General features: G+C 46.0%; 1 pseudogene; it reads left to right on the top strand.

Moving 5' to 3' along the window:
* Positions 1-3,370: 3,370 nt before the first annotated feature.
* Positions 3,371-4,618, top strand: LOC116481017 (eukaryotic initiation factor 4A-I-like; annotated as a pseudogene).
* The last annotated feature ends 587 nt before the right edge of the window (positions 4,619-5,205 follow it).

Below are 5,205 nucleotides of genomic sequence, written 5' to 3'. Positions count from 1 at the left end.
GAGGTCAGGGGATCGAGACCATCCTGGCTAACACAGTGAAACCCCGTCTCTACTAAAAATGCAATAAATTAGCTGGGTGTGGTGGTGGGCGCCTGTAGTCCCAGCTACTCGGGAGGCTGAGGCAGGAGAATGGCATGAACCTGGGTGGTGGAGGTTGCAGTGAGCTGAGATCGCACCACTGCACTCCAGCCTGGGCTACAGAGCAAGACTCTGTCTCAAAAGAAAAAGAAAAAAGAAAAAAAGTAATGTCAAAAGACATGGAAGTGCCGGGTGACTCATGCCTGTAGTCGCAGCACTTCAGGAGGCCAAGGTGGGAGGATCACTTAAGGCCAGGAGTTGGAGACTGGCCTGGGCAACATAGTGAGATCCTGTCTTCACACACACACACACACACACACACACACAAATATTTTAAAGGACATAGAAGCCAGATTAAAGAGGCTCCCTCTGGTCAAAACTGGAATAATTTGAGCATTAAAATAAGTAAGAACCAAAATTAATTATAATCTATTGAATAAAACCAAAGTCCATATTGATAATACACATGAATGAAAAAGGAGTAGGGAGGGCTCTTTTTAATAGTCTAATGCCAAATGACAAAAATGGAGGGAATGCTGGAGTTAGAAAATCGCCATTGTGCAACCAATATGATAAAAATTGGCTAGGGGCCAGGTGCAGTGGCTCACACCTGTAATCCCAGCACTTTGGGAGGCTAAGGTGGGTGGATGACTTGAGATCAAGAGTTCGAGACCAGCCTGGCCAATATGGTGAAACCCCATGTCTACTAAAAATTAAAAAAAAAAAATTAGCCAGGTGTGATGTCATATGCCTGTAGTCCCAGCTACTCAGGAGGCTGAAGCAGGAGAATCACTTGAGCCCGGGAGGCAGAGGTTACAGTGAGCCGAGACTGCACCACTGCACTCCAGCCTTGGTGACAGAGCAAGACTCTGTCTCAATAAACAAACAAACAAACAATTGGCTAGGGTAAAATCATGAATGGATACTGATGCTGGGCAGGCAAGCCCCATAGTAGGACTTAGCCCATGAGGGTCTGTGTCTTCACCCAGGAAAGAGGGCAAGCTGGTGGTAGGGTAGAAGAAAACAGCCTTATTGAAGTGGCAGTGTTACAGCTCTGTGACTGCTCTGCAGAGCAGGGCTACCCCATCGGCAGTGTGCTGACAGTAGCAGCTTGGGGCAGTTTGGCAGTCATATTTACACCTCCTTTTAATTACAAGTAGATTAAGGGTGGCTTATGCAGAAATTTCTAGGGAATTGGTAGTAACTTTTGGGTCATCACCATGGAAAAGGGTGGTAACTCCTAGGTGTTGCCATGGCGATGGTAAACTGACATGGCACACTTGTGGGTGTGTGTCTTATGGAAAGCTGCTTCCGCCCCATTCCTGTTTTAGCTAGTCTTCAATTTGGTCCAGTGTCCAAGCCCTGCCTCTGGAATCAAGTCCTGCTTCCTACCTCAATACTAAATCTAGGTGGGGAAAGTACGAAGCTGGGCAGGGTTATTTGCATGATCTCAAAGTGTCTCCCCACAGATTATGTACAAATCGTTACAAGTTCGCAAGTTACAAAATAGTAACTACATATCATGGAGAAATCAGACAACATCATGAGCAAGTTTGATATTGATTAAATTAACATCACCAGTAAGGAGCAGGTAGACACTGTAGGGCTTGGGTCGGGCTTCCCCTTAAAAGAACACAACACAATTTATGTCGTATTTCGGGTCAGATGCATACCTTAAACCCGGTCATGAGGAAACACCAGGAAAACACAAATTGATGAACATTCTATAAAATAGCTGGCCTGTATTTTTTTTTTTAATGTCTGTGTCATTAATGACAAAGAAAGGCTGAGGAACTATTTTAGATCAAAGGAGACAAAGAGCATGACAACAAAATGCAATCCATGCTCCTGAACTGGGCCTTGTACTGGAGGGAGGAAGTGCTATCAAGGTGTTATTGGGACAGTTGACAATGGTGGAATATGAATTTTATAGTGTCAATGTTAAATTTCCTGTATTTGATCATTGTACCATAATATACATTTTGTTAATTATAGAGACAGGGTCTTGCTCTATTGCCCAGGATGGAGTGCAGTGGCTCAATCATAGCTCACTGCAGCTTCAAACTCCTAGGCTCACGCAATCCTCCCACGTCCGCCTCCCGAGCAGCTGGGACTATAGGAGCATGCCACCATGCTGGGCTAACTTATTTATTTTTTTTTTTATAGAAACAGTATCTTGCTGTGTTGTCCAGGCTGATTTTGAACTCCTGGAGTCAAGGGATACCTTGACCCACGTCAGCCTCTCAAAGCTTCGGGGTTGCAAGTGTGGGCCACTTTACCTAGCCTGTACCATGATTTTTTTTTTTTTTTTGAGACAGAGTCTCACTCTGTCACTCAGGCTGGAGCGCAGTGGCATGATCTCGGCTCACTGCAACCTCCACTTCCAGGGTTCAAGTGATTCTCCTGCCTCAGCCTCCCAAGTAGCTGGGATTACAGGCATGCACCACCACACCCGGCTAAACCTGTACCATGATTATTTAAGAGAATATTCTTGTTGTTGAGAAATATGCATTATAGTATTAAGAGCTAAAGGGTCATAATATATGCACTGACTCTCACATGATTCAGAAAAAAATGAGTATAATGCATTTAGAGAGAGAATGACAAAGCAAATTTGTCAAAATGTGAGAAATGGATAAATCTGGGTAAAGAGTATATGGGAGGTCTCTGTCACTAAGAATAATGACAAGAATGCAACTTTTCTATAAGTTTGAAATTATTTCAGAATAAAAAGGTTTTGACTATAGTCCTCTGCTGTACCAGCTGAGCTATTGAAGGATGCTATAAAAAAGGTTTTTAAAAGGCACATAAACAGAAGAGAAACAGCCAAATGAGGACTAGGGTGTATAAGGACAGTTCCAAGTGTCCAGTCGAATTCTGACTTTAGCTTGTTCTCTTTTTTCTTTTTTTTTTTTTTTTTTTTTTAGACAGAGTTTCGCACTTGTTGCCCAGACTGAGGTGCAATGGCACGATCTCGGCTCACCACCACCTCCACCTCCCAGGTTCAAGCGATTCTCCTACCTCAGCCTCCCGAGTAGCTGGGATTTATCTACTTTCTTAAAAGGGCTCTTACTCTCAACCTCAGAGAGCTGCTATGATATCATAGGTACCCCATCCAGCTTCTGACCCTCCCAGGTCCTGGCCTTCCTCCCTGTGAAGGGCAACATCTTCCTTCCCCAGTCAAGGAGAGGCTGGTCCCTAGGTCCTAGAGACTAGGATACTTTGATCCCTTTGCTCTTAACCGAAACCAAAACCAAATGACAACAAAAAACTATTCTAGAGTCTCTAAGGCTCATGTCTGCAAGCCAGGATTCCCGATCCAGGGACAATGGCCCCGATGGGATGGAGCCCGAAGGCGTCATCGAGAGTAACTGGAATGAGATTGTTGACAGCTTTGATGACATGAACCTCTCGGAGTCCCTTCTCCGTGGCCTGTGGTTTTGAGAAGCCATCTGCCATCCAGCAGCGAGCCATTCTACCTTGTATCAAGGGTTATGATGTGATTGCTCAAGCCCAATCTGGGGCTGGGAAAATGGCCACATTTGCCATATCGATTCTGCAGCAGATTGAATTAGATCTAAAAGCCACCCAGGCCTTGGTCCTAGCACCACTCGAGAATTGGCTCAGCAGATACAGAAGGTGGTCATGGCACTAGGAGACTACATGGGTGCCTCCTGTCATTCGTGTATCGGGGGCACCAACGTGCGTGCTGAGGTGTAGAAACTGCAGACGAAGCTCCTCACATCATTGTGGGTACCCCTGGCCGTGTGTTTGATATGCTTAACCGGAGATACCTGTCTCCCAAATACATCAAGATGTTTGTACTGGACGAAGCTGACAAAATGTTAAGCCGTGGATTCAAGGACCAGATCTATGACATATTCCAAAAGCTCAACAGCAACACCCAGCTAGTTTTGCTGTCTGTTACAGTGTCTTCTGATGTGCTTGAGGTGACCAAGAAGTTCATGAGGGACCTCATTCGGATTCTTGTCACGAAGGAAGAGTTGACCCTGGAGGGTATCTGCCAATTCTACATCAACATGGAACGAGAGGAGTGGAAGCTGGACACACTATGTGACTTGTATGAAACCCTGACCATCACCCCAGGCAGTCATCTTCATCAACACCTGGAGGAAGGTGGACTGGCTCACCGAGAAGATGCATGCTCGAGATTTCACTGTCTCCACCATGCATGGAGACATGGACCAAAAGGAACGAGACGTGATCATGAGGGAGTTTCGCTCTGGCTCTAGCAGAGTTTTGATTATCACTGACCTGCTGGCCAGAGGCACTGATGTGCAGCAGGTTTCTTTAGTCATCAACTATGACCTTCCCACCAACAGGGAAAACTATATCCACAGAATCGGTCGAGGTGGACGGTTTGGCCGTAAAGGTGTGGCTATTAACGTGGTAACAGAAGAAAAGAGGACTCTTCGAGACATCGAGACCTTCTACAACACCTCCATTGAGGAAATGCCCCTCAATGTTGCTGACCTCATCTGAGGGGCTGTCCTGCCACCCAGCCCCAGCCAGGGCTCTATCTCGGGGGGCTGAGGAGCAGCAGGAGGCGGGAGAAAAGGGAGCCAAGGGATGGACATCTTGTCATTTTTTTCTTTGAATAAATGTCACTTTTTGAGGCAAAAAAAAAAAAACCACTCTAACACTGCAACCCACTCAGGCGTTTCCAATGCCTTTATTTTCCTATTTGAGGGAAATATTTCCCCAGGCCAAGGGCAAGATGGCTGACTAAACCTGGGAATGGCCTCAACCTTCCTGCAAGTAGTAGATCCACAGCACATGGTTAATAATTTATGCTATTAAGGTTAGGCTACTAAGGCTATTAAGGTGTACAGTCCTAACGGACACACCTATGAATTAGATACACCTGTCAACAGAAGCCGGTCAGATCCATGATTAGGAACCAGAGTAAGATGGTCTGAGTTTAGTTTCTGACTCCACCACTTAGAAGTTGTGTGACTGGCTGGATGTGGCGGCTCTGCCTAGAATCCCAGCCCTTTGGAAGGTTGAGGCTGGAGGGTTGCTTTGAGCCCAGGCGTTTGAGACCAGCCTGGGCAACATAGCCAGACCCTGTCTCTATTTTATGTAGGAGGCCGAGGCGGGCGGATC

Source organism: Hylobates moloch, unplaced genomic scaffold (genome assembly GCF_009828535.3).
Source record: "Hylobates moloch isolate HMO894 unplaced genomic scaffold, HMol_V3 SCAFFOLD_13, whole genome shotgun sequence".
Lineage (NCBI taxonomy): Eukaryota > Metazoa > Chordata > Mammalia > Primates > Hylobatidae > Hylobates > Hylobates moloch.
The sequence above is the reverse complement of the archived record's forward strand: the minus strand, read 5'-3'. Positions and strand labels throughout refer to the sequence as shown.